The sequence below is a fragment of the Phoenix dactylifera genome, chromosome 4 (assembly GCF_051530095.1).
Source record: "Phoenix dactylifera cultivar Ajwa chromosome 4, Ajwa_hap1_PhDact_Kaust_v1.1, whole genome shotgun sequence".
Lineage (NCBI taxonomy): Eukaryota > Viridiplantae > Streptophyta > Magnoliopsida > Arecales > Arecaceae > Phoenix > Phoenix dactylifera.
The window spans coordinates 35,921,214-35,938,655 of NC_143193.1; the positions used below are offsets into that span (position 1 = coordinate 35,921,214).

The 17,442-nt window shown below is 48.2% G+C and overlaps 43 non-coding genes and 1 pseudogene across 43 annotated transcripts; all 44 read right to left on the reverse strand.

The window, feature by feature from the left end:
- Nucleotides 1–1,359: 1,359 nt before the first annotated feature.
- Nucleotides 1,360–1,478, reverse strand: LOC149759140 (5S ribosomal RNA; annotated as a pseudogene).
- Nucleotides 1,479–1,725: 247 nt separating this feature from the next.
- Nucleotides 1,726–1,844, reverse strand: LOC149759141 (5S ribosomal RNA). Its single transcript, XR_016404863.1, has one exon. It is a non-coding gene; the product is annotated as a 5S ribosomal RNA (ribosomal RNA).
- A 247-nt stretch (nucleotides 1,845–2,091) lies between these two features.
- Nucleotides 2,092–2,210, reverse strand: LOC149759142 (5S ribosomal RNA). Its single transcript, XR_016403969.1, has one exon. It is a non-coding gene; the product is annotated as a 5S ribosomal RNA (ribosomal RNA).
- Nucleotides 2,211–2,457: 247 nt separating this feature from the next.
- On the reverse strand, nucleotides 2,458–2,576 carry LOC149759143 (5S ribosomal RNA). The gene has a single exon (XR_016404864.1). It is a non-coding gene; the product is annotated as a 5S ribosomal RNA (ribosomal RNA).
- Nucleotides 2,577–2,823: 247 nt separating this feature from the next.
- LOC149759144 (5S ribosomal RNA) lies at nucleotides 2,824–2,942 on the reverse strand. The gene has a single exon (XR_016408653.1). It is a non-coding gene; the product is annotated as a 5S ribosomal RNA (ribosomal RNA).
- A 246-nt stretch (nucleotides 2,943–3,188) lies between these two features.
- Nucleotides 3,189–3,307, reverse strand: LOC149759145 (5S ribosomal RNA). Its single transcript, XR_016409122.1, has one exon. It is a non-coding gene; the product is annotated as a 5S ribosomal RNA (ribosomal RNA).
- A 247-nt stretch (nucleotides 3,308–3,554) lies between these two features.
- On the reverse strand, nucleotides 3,555–3,673 carry LOC149759146 (5S ribosomal RNA). Its single transcript, XR_016406605.1, has one exon. It is a non-coding gene; the product is annotated as a 5S ribosomal RNA (ribosomal RNA).
- A 247-nt stretch (nucleotides 3,674–3,920) lies between these two features.
- Nucleotides 3,921–4,039, reverse strand: LOC149759147 (5S ribosomal RNA). The gene has a single exon (XR_016409124.1). It is a non-coding gene; the product is annotated as a 5S ribosomal RNA (ribosomal RNA).
- A 248-nt stretch (nucleotides 4,040–4,287) lies between these two features.
- On the reverse strand, nucleotides 4,288–4,406 carry LOC149759148 (5S ribosomal RNA). The gene has a single exon (XR_016404956.1). It is a non-coding gene; the product is annotated as a 5S ribosomal RNA (ribosomal RNA).
- Nucleotides 4,407–4,653: 247 nt separating this feature from the next.
- Nucleotides 4,654–4,772, reverse strand: LOC149759149 (5S ribosomal RNA). The gene has a single exon (XR_016404866.1). It is a non-coding gene; the product is annotated as a 5S ribosomal RNA (ribosomal RNA).
- A 247-nt stretch (nucleotides 4,773–5,019) lies between these two features.
- LOC149759150 (5S ribosomal RNA) lies at nucleotides 5,020–5,138 on the reverse strand. Its single transcript, XR_016403971.1, has one exon. It is a non-coding gene; the product is annotated as a 5S ribosomal RNA (ribosomal RNA).
- Nucleotides 5,139–5,384: 246 nt separating this feature from the next.
- Nucleotides 5,385–5,503, reverse strand: LOC149759151 (5S ribosomal RNA). The gene has a single exon (XR_016400799.1). It is a non-coding gene; the product is annotated as a 5S ribosomal RNA (ribosomal RNA).
- A 248-nt stretch (nucleotides 5,504–5,751) lies between these two features.
- LOC149759152 (5S ribosomal RNA) lies at nucleotides 5,752–5,870 on the reverse strand. Its single transcript, XR_016404867.1, has one exon. It is a non-coding gene; the product is annotated as a 5S ribosomal RNA (ribosomal RNA).
- A 247-nt stretch (nucleotides 5,871–6,117) lies between these two features.
- LOC149759153 (5S ribosomal RNA) lies at nucleotides 6,118–6,235 on the reverse strand. Its single transcript, XR_016408858.1, has one exon. It is a non-coding gene; the product is annotated as a 5S ribosomal RNA (ribosomal RNA).
- A 247-nt stretch (nucleotides 6,236–6,482) lies between these two features.
- Nucleotides 6,483–6,601, reverse strand: LOC149759154 (5S ribosomal RNA). Its single transcript, XR_016403972.1, has one exon. It is a non-coding gene; the product is annotated as a 5S ribosomal RNA (ribosomal RNA).
- A 246-nt stretch (nucleotides 6,602–6,847) lies between these two features.
- On the reverse strand, nucleotides 6,848–6,966 carry LOC149759155 (5S ribosomal RNA). The gene has a single exon (XR_016409125.1). It is a non-coding gene; the product is annotated as a 5S ribosomal RNA (ribosomal RNA).
- A 247-nt stretch (nucleotides 6,967–7,213) lies between these two features.
- Nucleotides 7,214–7,332, reverse strand: LOC149759156 (5S ribosomal RNA). The gene has a single exon (XR_016405320.1). It is a non-coding gene; the product is annotated as a 5S ribosomal RNA (ribosomal RNA).
- A 247-nt stretch (nucleotides 7,333–7,579) lies between these two features.
- Nucleotides 7,580–7,698, reverse strand: LOC149759157 (5S ribosomal RNA). Its single transcript, XR_016408654.1, has one exon. It is a non-coding gene; the product is annotated as a 5S ribosomal RNA (ribosomal RNA).
- A 246-nt stretch (nucleotides 7,699–7,944) lies between these two features.
- On the reverse strand, nucleotides 7,945–8,063 carry LOC149759158 (5S ribosomal RNA). Its single transcript, XR_016409126.1, has one exon. It is a non-coding gene; the product is annotated as a 5S ribosomal RNA (ribosomal RNA).
- Nucleotides 8,064–8,310: 247 nt separating this feature from the next.
- LOC149759159 (5S ribosomal RNA) lies at nucleotides 8,311–8,429 on the reverse strand. Its single transcript, XR_016408115.1, has one exon. It is a non-coding gene; the product is annotated as a 5S ribosomal RNA (ribosomal RNA).
- Nucleotides 8,430–8,676: 247 nt separating this feature from the next.
- On the reverse strand, nucleotides 8,677–8,795 carry LOC149759160 (5S ribosomal RNA). Its single transcript, XR_016409127.1, has one exon. It is a non-coding gene; the product is annotated as a 5S ribosomal RNA (ribosomal RNA).
- Nucleotides 8,796–9,043: 248 nt separating this feature from the next.
- Nucleotides 9,044–9,162, reverse strand: LOC149759161 (5S ribosomal RNA). The gene has a single exon (XR_016404957.1). It is a non-coding gene; the product is annotated as a 5S ribosomal RNA (ribosomal RNA).
- Nucleotides 9,163–9,409: 247 nt separating this feature from the next.
- Nucleotides 9,410–9,528, reverse strand: LOC149759162 (5S ribosomal RNA). Its single transcript, XR_016404868.1, has one exon. It is a non-coding gene; the product is annotated as a 5S ribosomal RNA (ribosomal RNA).
- Nucleotides 9,529–9,775: 247 nt separating this feature from the next.
- Nucleotides 9,776–9,894, reverse strand: LOC149759163 (5S ribosomal RNA). The gene has a single exon (XR_016403973.1). It is a non-coding gene; the product is annotated as a 5S ribosomal RNA (ribosomal RNA).
- Nucleotides 9,895–10,140: 246 nt separating this feature from the next.
- LOC149759164 (5S ribosomal RNA) lies at nucleotides 10,141–10,259 on the reverse strand. The gene has a single exon (XR_016400800.1). It is a non-coding gene; the product is annotated as a 5S ribosomal RNA (ribosomal RNA).
- A 248-nt stretch (nucleotides 10,260–10,507) lies between these two features.
- On the reverse strand, nucleotides 10,508–10,626 carry LOC149759165 (5S ribosomal RNA). The gene has a single exon (XR_016404869.1). It is a non-coding gene; the product is annotated as a 5S ribosomal RNA (ribosomal RNA).
- A 247-nt stretch (nucleotides 10,627–10,873) lies between these two features.
- On the reverse strand, nucleotides 10,874–10,992 carry LOC149759166 (5S ribosomal RNA). Its single transcript, XR_016406218.1, has one exon. It is a non-coding gene; the product is annotated as a 5S ribosomal RNA (ribosomal RNA).
- Nucleotides 10,993–11,239: 247 nt separating this feature from the next.
- On the reverse strand, nucleotides 11,240–11,358 carry LOC149759167 (5S ribosomal RNA). The gene has a single exon (XR_016403974.1). It is a non-coding gene; the product is annotated as a 5S ribosomal RNA (ribosomal RNA).
- Nucleotides 11,359–11,604: 246 nt separating this feature from the next.
- On the reverse strand, nucleotides 11,605–11,723 carry LOC149759168 (5S ribosomal RNA). The gene has a single exon (XR_016409128.1). It is a non-coding gene; the product is annotated as a 5S ribosomal RNA (ribosomal RNA).
- Nucleotides 11,724–11,970: 247 nt separating this feature from the next.
- LOC149759169 (5S ribosomal RNA) lies at nucleotides 11,971–12,089 on the reverse strand. The gene has a single exon (XR_016406606.1). It is a non-coding gene; the product is annotated as a 5S ribosomal RNA (ribosomal RNA).
- A 246-nt stretch (nucleotides 12,090–12,335) lies between these two features.
- Nucleotides 12,336–12,454, reverse strand: LOC149759170 (5S ribosomal RNA). Its single transcript, XR_016404254.1, has one exon. It is a non-coding gene; the product is annotated as a 5S ribosomal RNA (ribosomal RNA).
- A 246-nt stretch (nucleotides 12,455–12,700) lies between these two features.
- Nucleotides 12,701–12,819, reverse strand: LOC149759171 (5S ribosomal RNA). The gene has a single exon (XR_016401369.1). It is a non-coding gene; the product is annotated as a 5S ribosomal RNA (ribosomal RNA).
- A 248-nt stretch (nucleotides 12,820–13,067) lies between these two features.
- On the reverse strand, nucleotides 13,068–13,186 carry LOC149759172 (5S ribosomal RNA). Its single transcript, XR_016407992.1, has one exon. It is a non-coding gene; the product is annotated as a 5S ribosomal RNA (ribosomal RNA).
- Nucleotides 13,187–13,433: 247 nt separating this feature from the next.
- Nucleotides 13,434–13,552, reverse strand: LOC149759173 (5S ribosomal RNA). Its single transcript, XR_016404870.1, has one exon. It is a non-coding gene; the product is annotated as a 5S ribosomal RNA (ribosomal RNA).
- Nucleotides 13,553–13,799: 247 nt separating this feature from the next.
- On the reverse strand, nucleotides 13,800–13,918 carry LOC149759174 (5S ribosomal RNA). The gene has a single exon (XR_016401518.1). It is a non-coding gene; the product is annotated as a 5S ribosomal RNA (ribosomal RNA).
- A 247-nt stretch (nucleotides 13,919–14,165) lies between these two features.
- LOC149759175 (5S ribosomal RNA) lies at nucleotides 14,166–14,284 on the reverse strand. The gene has a single exon (XR_016406607.1). It is a non-coding gene; the product is annotated as a 5S ribosomal RNA (ribosomal RNA).
- Nucleotides 14,285–14,531: 247 nt separating this feature from the next.
- On the reverse strand, nucleotides 14,532–14,650 carry LOC149759176 (5S ribosomal RNA). The gene has a single exon (XR_016409129.1). It is a non-coding gene; the product is annotated as a 5S ribosomal RNA (ribosomal RNA).
- A 247-nt stretch (nucleotides 14,651–14,897) lies between these two features.
- LOC149759177 (5S ribosomal RNA) lies at nucleotides 14,898–15,016 on the reverse strand. The gene has a single exon (XR_016406608.1). It is a non-coding gene; the product is annotated as a 5S ribosomal RNA (ribosomal RNA).
- A 247-nt stretch (nucleotides 15,017–15,263) lies between these two features.
- LOC149759178 (5S ribosomal RNA) lies at nucleotides 15,264–15,382 on the reverse strand. Its single transcript, XR_016409130.1, has one exon. It is a non-coding gene; the product is annotated as a 5S ribosomal RNA (ribosomal RNA).
- Nucleotides 15,383–15,630: 248 nt separating this feature from the next.
- LOC149759179 (5S ribosomal RNA) lies at nucleotides 15,631–15,749 on the reverse strand. The gene has a single exon (XR_016404958.1). It is a non-coding gene; the product is annotated as a 5S ribosomal RNA (ribosomal RNA).
- Nucleotides 15,750–15,996: 247 nt separating this feature from the next.
- Nucleotides 15,997–16,115, reverse strand: LOC149759180 (5S ribosomal RNA). The gene has a single exon (XR_016404871.1). It is a non-coding gene; the product is annotated as a 5S ribosomal RNA (ribosomal RNA).
- A 246-nt stretch (nucleotides 16,116–16,361) lies between these two features.
- Nucleotides 16,362–16,480, reverse strand: LOC149759181 (5S ribosomal RNA). The gene has a single exon (XR_016406609.1). It is a non-coding gene; the product is annotated as a 5S ribosomal RNA (ribosomal RNA).
- A 247-nt stretch (nucleotides 16,481–16,727) lies between these two features.
- On the reverse strand, nucleotides 16,728–16,846 carry LOC149759182 (5S ribosomal RNA). Its single transcript, XR_016400801.1, has one exon. It is a non-coding gene; the product is annotated as a 5S ribosomal RNA (ribosomal RNA).
- Nucleotides 16,847–17,094: 248 nt separating this feature from the next.
- On the reverse strand, nucleotides 17,095–17,213 carry LOC149759183 (5S ribosomal RNA). Its single transcript, XR_016404872.1, has one exon. It is a non-coding gene; the product is annotated as a 5S ribosomal RNA (ribosomal RNA).
- Between the last annotated feature and the right edge of the window lie 229 nt (nucleotides 17,214–17,442).

A 17,442-nucleotide genomic window follows, 5' to 3' on the forward strand; every position in this document is an offset into this window, starting at 1 on the left:
CTGATGGCTTGAGAGTTTTTTTGAGTATTAAATGGATTCTGAAAGGGATGAAGTATTAAAGAGGATGGAAGAAACTTTACTTGAATTTAATCAGGATTTCTAATAGGTTGGTGATGGAAGAACTAGGGCACAATCGGTACACCAAAAGGAACTAGTCTGAACCTGATTTGATGATCAATATGTTGGCTATATGAACATAGATTTTTCTGAAGAATATGAAGGTTGGAAGCTCTTGTGGACGTGAGGGAACAATGGAGTATATATATATATTTTTTTTTTGGATTTTATTTCTAAAGGATAACTAAGGAAACTAGGTTGAGTCTCACACCCTAGGTTCCTAGAATTTGAGGAGAAGGTTGGGGCGTCTCACCTTTATCTTCTTCTCTCCAATGGTGTCTCACCAATGGCTGGAAAAGAGCCCTTCTTTTCGTGGTCTCTCTCTCACCAATCTCTAGAATTTTTTTCAAATAAATTTGATATCATTTCATTCATCAAAACCTCCTCTTATAAAGAGAAAGAGGTTGGAAGTTACAAACAGATTTACTTAGACTCAAAATCAGATAAGGACATTTTTTAAAATTCAAATCTAATGATAAACTTCCTAAACAACTTGCCAACTAAAGGTTGGACAAGTGTCAACCCTTCATGGTGTGTGGGTTGGAGATTAGGAGCAGGAAACCCCAACCGCACCATTACTCAAACACCTTCTCGAGTACCAACATCAGTATGAAGTTCGGGAGACTCCTTAAATTTTATCTGATCTCCAAATTTCATGTTCTTATAGTCGTTGGAAAGCTACGGATGTCTATTTTCCAACAAAATTTGAATCAACTTAATCAGACTTCTGTAGCTCCCAAAATCTTCAAAATACCATATGGTGTTCAATCTGTCACGGATTTCAACTGGATTTGAACTCTGAATTTCTTCCACATGTGAGAGATCTTCATGGTTGAACTTCTCCACGTGATGAGTGATGATCTTCACGGCATTAGGAATCCTTCTTAATGGCACTCAATCATAAGGACTCAATCTTAAACACATGGACTCAATCCTCTCGCATAAGGACTCAATTTCACTCATACGACTAAACTAAATTCTCCACACATGACCCAATATGACTTGACTCAATCCTTGCATAACATGGACTCTTTTGATGCCACTTGGCATTCAATTACAAACATAAATCAGCAAATTGCAAACCCAAAATAAGAACTCAAATAGACCCAAAATAAAAGGACTCAATGTGACCAAAATAAAATAGACTCAATCCAATTAAATGCTAGAAATTACGAACCCAATGTGTTTTCGGGCACTCCCAAGCAAGAATCCAAACTCGACGTACATCCATTATGATTTGGGCTCGTGCTCCTGCATCACTTCCCATGGGGTCACCCATCCTAGTACTACTCTCGCCCAAGCACGCTTAACTGCGGAGTTTTGATGGGATCCGGTGCATTAGTGCTGGTATGATCGCACCCATGACATGCCCTTCGAAACTCCCTTTTATGACAAAGCAGCAGACCTCGACGGCCCGAGATATTCGCGCTGCCGGGGCCGTTCTGGCGTAGGATTCAACGCGCTGTTCCGCTATGCGGCATGGCACCGCGAGTCTCCGGACTCAGTTTATTTTCGGAGGAAAAAAATTATCCGAAGAGGAAAAGCCAAAAGCCGAAAAATTAAAAATAAATATTATCAAAAAATAAAAAAGTGGAGAAAAAAATAAAAAGGGTGCAACACGAGGACTTCCCAGGGGGTCACCCATCCTAGTACTACTCTCGCCCAAGCACGCTTAACTGCGGAGTTTTGATGGGATCCGGTGCATTAGTGCTGGTATGATCGCACCCATGACATGCCCTTCGAAAATCCCTTTTATGACAAAGCAGCAGACCTCGACGGCCCGAGATATTCGCGCTGCCGGGGCCGTTCTGGCGTAGGATTCAACGCGCTGTTCTGCTATGCGGCATGGCACCGCGAGTCTCCGGACTCAGTTTATTTTCGGGAGAAAAAAATTATCCGAAGAGGAAAAGCCAAAAGCCGAAAAATTAAAAATAAATATTATCAAAAAATAAAAAAGTGGGCAAAAAATAAAAAGGGGTGCAACACGAGGACTTCCCAGGGGGTCACCCATCCTAGTACTACTCTCGCCCAAGCACGCTTAACTGCGGAGTTCTGATGGGATCCGGTGCATTAGGGCAGGTATGATCGCACCCATGACATGCCCATCGAAACACCCTTTTATGACAAAGCAGCAGACCTCGACGGCCCGAGAGATTCGCGCTGCCGGGGCCGTTCTGGCGTAGGATTCAACGCGCTGTTCCGCTATGCGGCATGGCACCGCGAGTCTCCGGACTCAGTTTATTTTCGGGGGAAAAAAATTATCCGAAGAGGAAAAGCCAAAAGCCGAAAAATTAAAAATAAATATTATCAAAAAATAAAAAAGTGGAGAAAAAAATAAAAAGGGTGCAACACGAGGACTTCCCAGGGGGTCACCCATCCTAGTACTACTCTCGCCCAAGCACGCTTAACTGCGGAGTTTTGATGGGATCCGGTGCATTAGTGCTGGTATGATCGCACCCATGACATGCCCTTCGAAACTCCCTTTTATGACAAAGCAGCAGACCTCGACGGCCCGAGATATTCGCGCTGCCGGGGCCGTTCTGGCGTAGGATTCAACGCGCTGTTCCGCTATGCGGCATGGCACCGCGAGTCTCCGGACTCGGTTTATTTTCGGGGAAAAAAAATTATCCGAAGAGGAAAAGCCAAAAGCCGAAAAATTAAAAATAAATATTATCAAAAAATAAAAAAGTGGGCAAAAAATAAAAAGGGGTGCAAGACGAGGACTTCCCAGGGGGTCACCCATCCTAGTACTACTCTCGCCCAAGCACGCTTAACTGCGGAGTTCTGATTGGATCCGGTGCATTAGGGCTGGTATGATCGCACCCATGACATGCCCATCGAAACACCCTTTTATGACAAGCCAGCAGACCTCGACGGCCCGAGACATTCGCGCTGCCGGGGCCGTTCTGGCGTAGGATTCAACGCGCTGTTCCGCTATGCGGCATGGCACCGCGAGTCTCCGGACTCAGTTTATTTTCGGGGGAAAAAAATTATCCGAAGAGGAAAAGCCAAAAGCCAATTATCAAAAAATAAATGTTATCAAAAAATAAAAAAGCGGGCAAAAAATAAAAGGGGTGCAACACGAGGACTTCCCAGGGGGTCACCCATCCTAGTACTACTCTCGCCCAAGCACGCTTAACTGCGGAGTTCTGATGGGATCCGGTGCATTAGTGCTGGTATGATCGCACCCATGGTATGCCCTTCGAAACTCCCTTTTATGACAAAGCAGCAGACCTCGACGGCCCGAGACATTCACGCTGCCGGGGCCGTTCTGGCGTAGGATTCAACGCGCTGGTCCCGCTATGCGGCATGGCACCGCCAGTCTCCGGACTCAGTTTATTGTCGGGGAAAAAAAATTATCCGAAGAGGAAAAGCCAAAAGCCAAAAAATTAAAAATAAATATTATCAAAAAATAAAAAAGCGGGCAAAAAATAAAAAGGGTGCAACACGAGGACTTCCCAGGGGGTCACCCATCCTAGTACTTCTCTCGCCCAAGCACGCTTAACTGCGGAGTTATGATGGGATCCGGTGCATTAGTGCTGGTATGATCGCACCCATGACATGCCCTTCGAAACTCCCTTTTATGACAAAGCAGCAGACCGCGACGGCCCGAGACATTCGCGCCGCCGGGGCCGTTCTGGCGTAGGATTCAACGCGCTGGTCCCGCTATGCGGCATGGCACCGCCAGTCTCCGGACTCAGTTTATTTTCGGGGGAAAAAAATTATCCGAAGAGGAAAAGCCAAAAGCCGAAAAATTAAAAATAAAAATTATCAAAAAATAAAAAAGCGGGCAAAAAATAAAAGGGGTGCAACACGAGGACTTCCCAGGGGGTCACCCATCCTAGTACTACTCTCGCCCAAGCACGCTTAACTGCGGAGTTCTGATGGGATCCGGTGCATTAGTGCTGGTATGATCGCACCCATGACATGCCCATCGAAACTCTCTTTTATGACAAAGCAGCAGACCTCGACGGCCCGAGACATTCGCGCCGCCGGGGCCGTTCTGGCGTAGGATTCAACGCGCTGGTCCCGCTATGCGGCATGGCACCGCCAGTCTCCGGACTCAGTTTATTTTCAGGGAAAAAAAATTATCCGAAGAGGAAAAGCCAAAAGCCGAAAAATTAAAAATAAATATTATCAAAAAATAAAAAAGTGCAGAAAAAAATAAAAAGGGTGCAACACGAGGACTTCCCATGGGGTCACCCATCCTAGTACTACTCTCGCCCAAGCACGCTTAACTGCGGAGTTTTGATGGGATCCGGTGCATTAGTGCTGGTATGATCGCACCCATGACATGCCCTTCGAAACTCCCTTTTATGACAAAGCAGCAGACCTCGACGGCCCGAGATATTCGCGCTGCCGGGGCCGTTCTGGCGTAGGATTCAACGCGCTGTTCCGCTATGCGGCATGGCACCGCGAGTCTCCGGACTCAGTTTATTTTCGGAGGAAAAAAATTATCCGAAGAGGAAAAGCCAAAAGCCGAAAAATTAAAAATAAATATTATCAAAAAATAAAAAAGTGGAGAAAAAAATAAAAAGGGTGCAACACGAGGACTTCCCAGGGGGTCACCCATCCTAGTACTACTCTCGCCCAAGCACGCTTAACTGCGGAGTTTTGATGGGATCCGGTGCATTAGTGCTGGTATGATCGCACCCATGACATGCCCTTCGAAAATCCCTTTTATGACAAAGCAGCAGACCTCGACGGCCCGAGATATTCGCGCTGCCGGGGCCGTTCTGGCGTAGGATTCAACGCGCTGTTCTGCTATGCGGCATGGCACCGCGAGTCTCCGGACTCAGTTTATTTTCGGGAGAAAAAAATTATCCGAAGAGGAAAAGCCAAAAGCCGAAAAATTAAAAATAAATATTATCAAAAAATAAAAAAGTGGGCAAAAAATAAAAAGGGGTGCAACACGAGGACTTCCCAGGGGGTCACCCATCCTAGTACTACTCTCGCCCAAGCACGCTTAACTGCGGAGTTCTGATGGGATCCGGTGCATTAGGGCAGGTATGATCGCACCCATGACATGCCCATCGAAACACCCTTTTATGACAAAGCAGCAGACCTCGACGGCCCGAGAGATTCGCGCTGCCGGGGCCGTTCTGGCGTAGGATTCAACGCGCTGTTCCGCTATGCGGCATGGCACCGCGAGTCTCCGGACTCAGTTTATTTTCGGGGGAAAAAAATTATCCGAAGAGGAAAAGCCAAAAGCCGAAAAATTAAAAATAAATATTATCAAAAAATAAAAAAGCAGGCAAAAAATAAAAGGGGTGCAACACGAGGACTTCCCAGGGGGTCACCCATCCTAGTACTACTCTCGCCCAAGCACGCTTAACTGCGGAGTTCTGATGGGATCCGGTGCATTAGTGCGGGTATGATCGCACCCATGACATGCCCATCGAAACTCTCTTTTATGACAAAGCAGCAGACCTCGACGGCCCGAGACATTCGCGCCGCCGGGGCCGTTCTGGCGTAGGATTCAACGCGCTGGTCCCGCTATGCGGCATGGCACCGCCAGTCTCCGGACTCAGTTTATTTTCAGGGAAAAAAAATTATCCGAAGAGGAAAAGCCAAAAGCCGAAAAATTAAAAATAAATATTATCAAAAAATAAAAAAGTGGAGAAAAAAATAAAAAGGGTGCAACACGAGGACTTCCCAGGGGGTCACCCATCCTAGTACTACTCTCGCCCAAGCACGCTTAACTGCGGAGTTTTGATGGGATCCGGTGCATTAGTGCTGGTATGATCGCACCCATGACATGCCCTTCGAAACTCCCTTTTATGACAAAGCAGCAGACCTCGACGGCCCGAGATATTCGCGCTGCCGGGGCCGTTCTGGCGTAGGATTCAACGCGCTGTTCCGCTATGCGGCATGGCACCGCGAGTCTCCGGACTCAGTTTATTTTCGGGGGAAAAAAATTATCCGAAGAGGAAAAGCCAAAAGCCGAAAAATTAAAAATAAATATTATCAAAAAATAAAAAAGTGGAGAAAAAAATAAAAAGGGTGCAACACGAGGACTTCCCAGGGGTCACCCATCCTAGTACTACTCTCGCCCAAGCACGCTTAACTGCGGAGTTTTGATGGGATCCGGTGCATTAGCGCTGGTATGATCGCACCCATGACATGCCCTTCGAAAATCCCTTTTATGACAAAGCAGCAGACCTCGACGGCCCGAGATATTCGCGCTGCCGGGGCCGTTCTGGCGTAGGATTCAACGCGCTGTTCCGCTATGCGGCATGGCACCGCGAGTCTCCGGACTCAGTTTATTTTCGGGAGAAAAAAATTATCCGAAGAGGAAAAGCCAAAAGCCGAAAAATTAAAAATAAATATTATCAAAAAATAAAAAAGTGGGCAAAAAATAAAAAGGGGTGCAACACGAGGACTTCCCAGGGGGTCACCCATCCTAGTACTACTCTCGCCCAAGCACGCTTAACTGCGGAGTTCTGATGGGATCCGGTGCATTAGGGCAGGTATGATCGCACCCATGACATGCCCATCGAAACACCCTTTTATGACAAAGCAGCAGACCTCGACGGCCCGAGACATTCGCGCTGCCGGGGCCGTTCTGGCGTAGGATTCAACGCGCTGTTCCGCTATGCGGCATGGCACCGCGAGTCTCCGGACTCAGTTTATTTTCGGGGGAAAAAAATTATCCGAAGAGGAAAAGCCAAAAGCCAAAAAATTAAAAATAAATGTTATCAAAAAATAAAAAAGCGGGCAAAAAATAAAAGGGGTGCAACACGAGGACTTCCCAGGGGGTCACCCATCCTAGTACTACTCTCGCCCAAGCACGCTTAACTGCGGAGTTCTGATGGGATCCGGTGCATTAGTGCTGGTATGATCGCACCCATGGTATGCCCTTCGAAACTCCCTTTTATGACAAAGCAGCAGACCTCGACGGCCCGAGACATTCACGCTGCCGGGGCCGTTCTGGCGTAGGATTCAACGCGCTGGTCCCGCTATGCGGCATGGCACCGCCAGTCTCCGGACTCAGTTTATTGTCGGGGAAAAAAAATTATCCGAAGAGGAAAAGCCAAAAGCCAAAAAATTAAAAATAAATATTATCAAAAAATAAAAAAGCGGGCAAAAAATAAAAAGGGTGCAACACGAGGACTTCCCAGGGGGTCACCCATCCTAGTACTTCTCTCGCCCAAGCACGCTTAACTGCGGAGTTTTGATGGGATCCGGTGCATTAGTGCTGGTATGATCGCACCCATGACATGCCCTTCGAAACTCCCTTTTATGACAAAGCAGCAGACCTCGACGGCCCGAGATATTCGCGCTGCCGGGGCCGTTCTGGCGTAGGATTCAACGCGCTGTTCCGCTATGCGGCATGGCACCGCGAGTCTCCGGACTCGGTTTATTTTCGGGGAAAAAAAATTATCCGAAGACGAAAAGCCAAAAGCCGAAAAATTAAAAATAAATATTATCAAAAAATAAAAAAGTGGGCAAAAAATAAAAAGGGGTGCAAGACGAGGACTTCCCAGGGGGTCACCCATCCTAGTACTACTCTCGCCCAAGCACGCTTAACTGCGGAGTTCTGATTGGATCCGGTGCATTAGGGCTGGTATGATCGCACCCATGACATGCCCATCGAAACACCCTTTTATGACAAGCCAGCAGACCTCGACGGCCCGAGACATTCGCGCTGCCGGGGCCGTTCTGGCGTAGGATTCAACGCGCTGTTCCGCTATGCGGCATGGCACCGCGAGTCTCCGGACTCAGTTTATTTTCGGGGGAAAAAAATTATCCGAAGAGGAAAAGCCAAAAGCCAATTATCAAAAAATAAATGTTATCAAAAAATAAAAAAGCGGGCAAAAAATAAAAGGGGTGCAACACGAGGACTTCCCAGGGGGTCACCCATCCTAGTACTACTCTCGCCCAAGCACGCTTAACTGCGGAGTTCTGATGGGATCCGGTGCATTAGTGCTGGTATGATCGCACCCATGGTATGCCCTTCGAAACTCCCTTTTATGACAAAGCAGCAGACCTCGACGGCCCGAGACATTCACGCTGCCGGGGCCGTTCTGGCGTAGGATTCAACGCGCTGGTCCCGCTATGCGGCATGGCACCGCCAGTCTCCGGACTCAGTTTATTGTCGGGGAAAAAAAATTATCCGAAGAGGAAAAGCCAAAAGCCAAAAAATTAAAAATAAATATTATCAAAAAATAAAAAAGCGGGCAAAAAATAAAAAGGGTGCAACACCAGGACTTCCCAGGGGGTCACCCATCCTAGTACTTCTCTCGCCCAAGCACGCTTAACTGCGGAGTTATGATGGGATCCGGTGCATTAGTGCTGGTATGATCGCACCCATGACATGCCCTTCGAAACTCCCTTTTATGACAAAGCAGCAGACCGCGACGGCCCGAGACATTCGCGCCGCCGGGGCCGTTCTGGCGTAGGATTCAACGCGCTGGTCCCGCTATGCGGCATGGCACCGCCAGTCTCCGGACTCAGTTTATTTTCGGGGGAAAAAAATTATCCGAAGAGGAAAAGCCAAAAGCCGAAAAATTAAAAATAAAAATTATCAAAAAATAAAAAAGCGGGCAAAAAATAAAAGGGGTGCAACACGAGGACTTCCCAGGGGGTCACCCATCCTAGTACTACTCTCGCCCAAGCACGCTTAACTGCGGAGTTCTGATGGGATCCGGTGCATTAGTGCTGGTATGATCGCACCCATGACATGCCCATCGAAACTCTCTTTTATGACAAAGCAGCAGACCTCGACGGCCCGAGACATTCGCGCCGCCGGGGCCGTTCTGGCGTAGGATTCAACGCGCTGGTCCCGCTATGCGGCATGGCACCTCCAGTCTCCGGACTCAGTTTATTTTCAGGGAAAAAAAATTATCCGAAGAGGAAAAGCCAAAAGCCGAAAAATTAAAAATAAATATTATCAAAAAATAAAAAAGTGCAGAAAAAAATAAAAAGGGTGCAACACGAGGACTTCCCATGGGGTCACCCATCCTAGTACTACTCTCGCCCAAGCACGCTTAACTGCGGAGTTTTGATGGGATCCGGTGCATTAGTGCTGGTATGATCGCACCCATGACATGCCCTTCGAAACTCCCTTTTATGACAAAGCAGCAGACCTCGACGGCCCGAGATATTCGCGCTGCCGGGGCCGTTCTGGCGTAGGATTCAACGCGCTGTTCCGCTATGCGGCATGGCACCGCGAGTCTCCGGACTCAGTTTATTTTCGGAGGAAAAAAATTATCCGAAGAGGAAAAGCCAAAAGCCGAAAAATTAAAAATAAATATTATCAAAAAATAAAAAAGTGGAGAAAAAAATAAAAAGGGTGCAACACGAGGACTTCCCAGGGGGTCACCCATCCTAGTACTACTCTCGCCCAAGCACGCTTAACTGCGGAGTTTTGATGGGATCCGGTGCATTAGTGCTGGTATGATCGCACCCATGACATGCCCTTCGAAAATCCCTTTTATGACAAAGCAGCAGACCTCGACGGCCCGAGATATTCGCGCTGCCGGGGCCGTTCTGGCGTAGGATTCAACGCGCTGTTCTGCTATGCGGCATGGCACCGCGAGTCTCCGGACTCAGTTTATTTTCGGGAGAAAAAAATTATCCGAAGAGGAAAAGCCAAAAGCCGAAAAATTAAAAATAAATATTATCAAAAAATAAAAAAGTGGGCAAAAAATAAAAAGGGGTGCAACACGAGGACTTCCCAGGGGGTCACCCATCCTAGTACTACTCTCGCCCAAGCACGCTTAACTGCGGAGTTCTGATGGGATCCGGTGCATTAGGGCAGGTATGATCGCACCCATGACATGCCCATCGAAACACCCTTTTATGACAAAGCAGCAGACCTCGACGGCCCGAGAGATTCGCGCTGCCGGGGCCGTTCTGGCGTAGGATTCAACGCGCTGTTCCGCTATGCGGCATGGCACCGCGAGTCTCCGGACTCAGTTTATTTTCGGGGGAAAAAAATTATCCGAAGAGGAAAAGCCAAAAGCCGAAAAATTAAAAATAAATATTATCAAAAAATAAAAAAGCGGGCAAAAAATAAAAGGGGTGCAACACGAGGACTTCCCAGGGGGTCACCCATCCTAGTACTACTCTCGCCCAAGCACGCTTAACTGCGGAGTTCTGATGGGATCCGGTGCATTAGTGCGGGTATGATCGCACCCATGACATGCCCATCGAAACTCTCTTTTATGACAAAGCAGCAGACCTCGACGGCCCGAGACATTCGCGCCGCCGGGGCCGTTCTGGCGTAGGATTCAACGCGCTGGTCCCGCTATGCGGCATGGCACCGCCAGTCTCCGGACTCAGTTTATTTTCAGGGAAAAAAAATTATCCGAAGAGGAAAAGCCAAAAGCCGAAAAATTAAAAATAAATATTATCAAAAAATAAAAAAGTGGAGAAAAAAATAAAAAGGGTGCAACACGAGGACTTCCCAGGGGGTCACCCATCCTAGTACTACTCTCGCCCAAGCACGCTTAACTGCGGAGTTTTGATGGGATCCGGTGCATTAGTGCTGGTATGATCGCACCCATGACATGCCCTTCGAAACTCCCTTTTATGACAAAGCAGCAGACCTCGACGGCCCGAGATATTCGCGCTGCCGGGGCCGTTCTGGCGTAGGATTCAACGCGCTGTTCCGCTATGCGGCATGGCACCGCGAGTCTCCGGACTCAGTTTATTTTCGGGGGAAAAAAATTATCCGAAGAGGAAAAGCCAAAAGCCGAAAAATTAAAAATAAATATTATCAAAAAATAAAAAAGTGGAGAAAAAAATAAAAAGGGTGCAACACGAGGACTTCCCAGGGGGTCACCCATCCTAGTACTACTCTCGCCCAAGCACGCTTAACTGCGGAGTTTTGATGGGATCCGGTGCATTAGCGCTGGTATGATCGCACCCATGACATGCCCTTCGAAAATCCCTTTTATGACAAAGCAGCAGACCTCGACGGCCCGAGATATTCGCGCTGCCGGGGCCGTTCTGGCGTAGGATTCATCGCGCTGTTCCGCTATGCGGCATGGCACCGCGAGTCTCCGGACTCAGTTTATTTTCGGGAGAAAAAAATTATCCGAAGAGGAAAAGCCAAAAGCCGAAAAATTAAAAATAAATATTATCAAAAAATAAAAAAGTGGGCAAAAAATAAAAAGGGGTGCAACACGAGGACTTCCCAGGGGGTCACCCATCCTAGTACTACTCTCGCCCAAGCACGCTTAACTGCGGAGTTCTGATGGGATCCGGTGCATTAGGGCAGGTATGATCGCACCCATGACATGCCCATCGAAACACCCTTTTATGACAAAGCAGCAGACCTCGACGGCCCGAGACATTCGCGCTGCCGGGGCCGTTCTGGCGTAGGATTCAACGCGCTGTTCCGCTATGCGGCATGGCACCGCGAGTCTCCGGACTCAGTTTATTTTCGGGGGAAAAAAATTATCCGAAGAGGAAAAGCCAAAAGCCAAAAAATTAAAAATAAATGTTATCAAAAAATAAAAAAGCGGGCAAAAAATAAAAGGGGTGCAACACGAGGACTTCCCAGGGGGTCACCCATCCTAGTACTACTCTCGCCCAAGCACGCTTAACTGCGGAGTTCTGATGGGATCCGGTGCATTAGTGCTGGTATGATCGCACCCATGGTATGCCCTTCGAAACTCCCTTTTATGACAAAGCAGCAGACCTCGACGGCCCGAGACATTCACGCTGCCGGGGCCGTTCTGGCGTAGGATTCAACGCGCTGGTCCCGCTATGCGGCATGGCACCGCCAGTCTCCGGACTCAGTTTATTGTCGGGGAAAAAAAATTATCCGAAGAGGAAAAGCCAAAAGCCAAAAAATTAAAAATAAATATTATCAAAAAATAAAAAAGCGGGCAAAAAATAAAAAGGGTGCAACACGAGGACTTCCCAGGGGGTCACCCATCCTAGTACTTCTCTCGCCCAAGCACGCTTAACTGCGGAGTTATGATGGGATCCGGTGCATTAGTGCTGGTATGATCGCACCCATGACATGCCCTTCGAAATTCCCTTTTATGACAAAGCAGCAGACCGCGACGGCCCGAGACATTCGCGCTGCCGGGGCCGTTCTGGCGTAGGATTCAACGCGTTGTTCCGCTATGCAGCATGGCACCGCCAGTCTCCGGACTCAGTTTATTTTCGAGAAAAAAAAATTATCCGAAGAGGAAAAGTCAAAAGCCGAAAAATTAAAAATAAATATTATCAAAAAATAAAAAAGCGGGCAAAAAATAAAAAGGGTGCAACACGAGGACTTCCCAGGGGGTCACCCATCCTAGTACTACTCTCGCCCAAGCACGCTTAACTGCGGAGTTCTGATCGGATCCGGTGCATTAGTGCTGGTATGATCGCACCCATGACATGCCCTTCGAAACTCCCTTTTATGACAAAGCAGCAGATCTCGACGGCCCGAGGCATTCGCGCTGCCGGGGCCGTTCTGGCGTAGGATTCAACGCGCTGTTCCGCTATGCGGCATGGCACCGCGAGTCTCCGGACTCAGTTTATTTTCGGGGGAAAAAAATTATCCGAAGAGGAAAAGCCAAAAGCCGAAAAATTAAAAATAAATATTATCAAAAAATAAAAAAGCGGGCAAAAAATAAAAGGGGTGCAACACGAGGACTTCCCAGGGGGTCACCCATCCTAGTACTACTCTCGCCCAAGCACGCTTAACTGCGGAGTTCTGATGGGATCCGGTGCATTAGTGCTAGTATGATCGCACCCATGACATGCCCATCGAAACTCTCTTTTATGACAAAGCAGCAGACCTCGACGGCCCGAGACATTCGCGCCGCCGGGGCCGTTCTGGCGTAGGATTCAACGCGCTGGTCCCGCTATGCGGCATGGCACCGCCAGTCTCCGGACTCAGTTTATTTTCAGGGAAAAAAAATTATCCGAAGAGGAAAAGCCAAAAGCCGAAAAATTAAAAATAAATATTATCAAAAAATAAAAAAGTGGAGAAAAAAATAAAAAGGGTGCATCACGAGGACTTCCCAGGGGGTCACCCATCCTAGTACTACTCTCGCCCAAGCACGCTTAACTGCGGAGTTTTGATGGGATCCGGTGCATTAGTGCTGGTATGATCGCACCCATGACATGCCCTTCGAAACTCCCTTTTATGACAAAGCAGCAGACCTCGACGGCCCGAGATATTCGCGCTGCCGGGGCCGTTCTGGCGTAGGATTCAACGCGCTGTTCCGCTATGCGGCATGGCACCGCGAGTCTCCGGACTCAGTTTATTTTCGGGGGAAAAAAATTATCCGAAGAGGAAAAGCCAAAAGCCGAAAAATTAAAAATAAATATTATCAAAAAATAAAAAAGTGGAGAAAAAAATAAAAAGGGTGCAACACGAGGACTTCCCAGGGGGTCACCCATCCTAGTACTACTCTCGCCCAAGCACGCTTAACTGCGGAGTTTTGATGGGATCCGGTGCATTAGTGCTGGTATGATCGCACCCATGACATGCCCATCGAAACTCCCTTTTATGACAAAGCAGCAGACCTCGACGGCCCGAGACATTCGCGCCGCCGGGGCCGTTCTGGCGTAGGATTCAACGCGCTGGTCCCGCTATGCGGCATGGCACCGCCAGTCTCCGGACTCAGTTTATTTTCGGGGGAAAAAAATTATCCGAAGAGGAAAAGCCAAAAGCCGAAAAATTAAAAATAAAAATTATCAAAAAATAAAAAAGCGGGCAAAAAATAAAAGGGGTGCAACACGAGGACTTCCCCGGGGGTCACCCATCCTAGTACTACTCTCGCCCAAGCACGCTTAACTGCGGAGTTCTGATGGGATCCGGTGCATTAGTGCTGGTATGATCGCACCCATGACATGCCCATCGAAACTCTCTTTTATGACAAAGCAGCAGACCTCGACGGCCCGAGACATTCGCGCCGCCGGGGCCGTTCTGGCGTAGGATTCAACGCGCTGGTCCCGCTATGCGGCATGGCACCGCCAGTCTCCGGACTCAGTTTATTGTCGGGGAAAAAAAATTATCCGAAGAGGAAAAGCCAAAAGCCAAAAAATTAAAAATAAATATTATCAAAAAATAAAAAAGCGGGCAAAAAATAAAAAGGGTGCAACACGAGGACTTCCCAGGGGGTCACCCATCCTAGTACTTCTCTCGCCCAAGCACGCTTAACTGCGGAGTTATGATGGGATCCGGTGCATTAGTGCTGGTATGATCGCACCCATGACATGCCCTTCGAAACTCCCTTTTATGACAAAGCAGCAGACCGCGACGGCCCGAGACATTCGCGCCGCCGGGGCCGTTCTGGCGTAGGATTCAACGCGCTGGTCCCGCTATGCGGCATGGCACCGCCAGTCTCCGGACTCAGTTTATTTTCGGGGGAAAAAAATTATCCGAAGAGGAAAAGCCAAAAGCCGAAAAATTAAAAATAAAAATTATCAAAAAATAAAAAAGCGGGCAAAAAATAAAAGGGGTGCAACACGAGGACTTCCCAGGGGGTCACCCATCCTAGTACTACTCTCGCCCAAGCACGCTTAACTGCGGAGTTCTGATGGGATCCGGTGCATTAGTGCTGGTATGATCGCACCCATGGTATGCCCTTCGAAACTCCCTTTTATGACAAAGCAGCAGACCTCGACGGCCCGAGACATTCACGCTGCCGGGGCCGTTCTGGCGTAGGATTCAACGCGCTGGTCCCGCTATGCGGCATGGCACCGCCAGTCTCCGGACTCAGTTTATTGTCGGGGAAAAAAAATTATCCGAAGAGGAAAAGCCAAAAGCCAAAAAATTAAAAATAAATATTATCAAAAAATAAAAAAGCGGGCAAAAAATAAAAAGGGTGCAACACGAGGACTTCCCAGGGGGTCACCCATCCTAGTACTTCTCTCGCCCAAGCACGCTTAACTGCGGAGTTATGATGGGATCCGGTGCATTAGTGCTGGTATGATCGCACCCATGACATGCCCTTCGAAACTCCCTTTTATGACAAAGCAGCAGACCGCGACGGCCCGAGACATTCGCGCCGCCGGGGCCGTTCTGGCGTAGGATTCAACGCGCTGGTCCCGCTATGCGGCATGGCACCGCCAGTCTCCGGACTCAGTTTATTTTCGGGGAAAAAAAATTATCCGAAGAGGAAAAGCCAAAAGCCGAAAAATTAAAAATAAAAATTATCAAAAAATAAAAAAGCGGGCAAAAAATAAAAGGGGTGCAACACGAGGACTTCCCAGGGGGTCACCCATCCTAGTACTACTCTCGCCCAAGCACGCTTAACTGCGGAGTTCTGATGGGATCCGGTGCATTAGTGCTGGTATGATCGCACCCATGACATGCCCATCGAAACTCTCTTTTATGACAAAGCAGCAGACCTCGACGGCCCGAGACATTCGCGCCGCCGGGGCCGTTCTGGCGTAGGATTCAACGCGCTGGTCCCGCTATGCGGCATGGCACCGCCAGTCTCCGGACTCAGTTTATTTTCAGGGAAAAAAAATTATCCGAAGAGGAAAAGCCAAAAGCCGAAAAATTAAAAATAAATATTATCAAAAAATAAAAAAGTGCAGAAAAAAATAAAAAGGGTGCAACACGAGGACTTCCCATGGGGTCACCCATCCTAGTACTACTCTCGCCCAAGCACGCTTAACTGCGGAGTTTTGATGGGATCCGGTGCATTAGTGCTGGTATGATCGCACCCATGACATGCCCTTCGAAACTCCCTTTTATGACAAAGCAGCAGACCTCGACGGCCCGAGATATTCGCGCTGCCGGGGCCGTTCTGGCGTAGGATTCAACGCGCTGTTCCGCTATGCGGCATGGCACCGCGAGTCTCCGGACTCAGTTTATTTTCGGAGGAAAAAAATTATCCGAAGAGGAAAAGCCAAAAGCCGAAAAATTAAAAATAAATATTATCAAAAAATAAAAAAGTGCAGAAAAAAATAAAAAGGGTGCAACACGAGGACTTCCCAGGGGGTCACCCATCCTAGTACTACTCTCGCCCAAGCACGCTTAACTGCGGAGTTTTGATGGGATCCGGTGCATTAGTGCTGGTATGATCGCACCCATGACATGCCCTTCGAAAATCCCTTTTATGACAAAGCAGCAGACCTCGACGGCCCGAGATATTCGCGCTGCCGGGGCCGTTCTGGCGTAGGATTCAACGCGCTGTTCTGCTATGCGGCATGGCACCGCGAGTCTCCGGACTCAGTTTATTTTCGGGAGAAAAAAATTATCCGAAGAGGAAAAGCCAAAAGCCGAAAAATTAAAAATAAATATTATCAAAAAATAAAAAAGCGGGCAAAAAATAAAAAGGGTGCAACACGAGGACTTCCCAGGGGGTCACCCATCCTAGTACTTCTCTCGCCCAAGCACGCTTAACTGCGGAGTTATGATGGGATCCGGTGCATTAGTGCTGGTATGATCGCACCCATGACATGCCCTTCGAAACTCCCTTTTATGACAAAGCAGCAGACCGCGACGGCCCGAGACATTCGCGCCGCCGGGGCCGTTCTGGCGTAGGATTCAACGCGCTGGTCCCGCTATGCGGCATGGCACCGCCAGTCTCCGGACTCAGTTTATTTTCGGGGAAAAAAAATTATCCGAAGAGGAAAAGCCAAAAGCCGAAAAATTAAAAATAAATATTATCAAAAAATAAAAAAGCGGGCAAAAAATAAAAGGGGTGCAACACGAGGACTTCCCAGGGGGTCACCCATCCTAGTACTACTCTCGCCCAAGCACGCTTAACTGCGGAGTTCTGATGGGATCCGGTGCATTAGTGCGGGTATGATCGCACCCATGACATGCCCATCGAAACTCTCTTTTATGACAAAGCAGCAGACCTCGACGGCCCGAGACATTCGCGCCGCCGGGGCCGTTCTGGCGTAGGATTCAACGCGCTGGTCCCGCTATGCGGCATGGCACCGCCAGTCTCCGGACTCAGTTTATTTTCAGGAAAAAAAAATTATCCGAAGAGGAAAAGCCAAAAGCCGAAAAATTAAAAATAAATATTATCAAAAAATAAAAAAGTGGAGAAAAAAATAAAAAGGGTGCAACACGAGGACTTCCCAGGGGGTCACCCATCCTAGTACTACTCTCGCCCAAGCACGCTTAACTGCGGAGTTTTGATGGGATCCGGTGCATTAGTGCTGGTATGATCGCACCCATGACATGCCCTTCGAAACTCCCTTTTATGACAAAGCAGCAGACCTCGACGGCCCGAGATATTCGCGCTGCCGGGGCCGTTCTGGCGTAGGATTCAACGCGCTGTTCCGCTATGCGGCATGGCACCGCGAGTCTCCGGACTCAGTTTATTTTCGGGGGAAAAAAATTATCCGAAGAGGAAAAGCCAAAAGCCGAAAAATTAAAAATAAATATTATCAAAAAATAAAAAA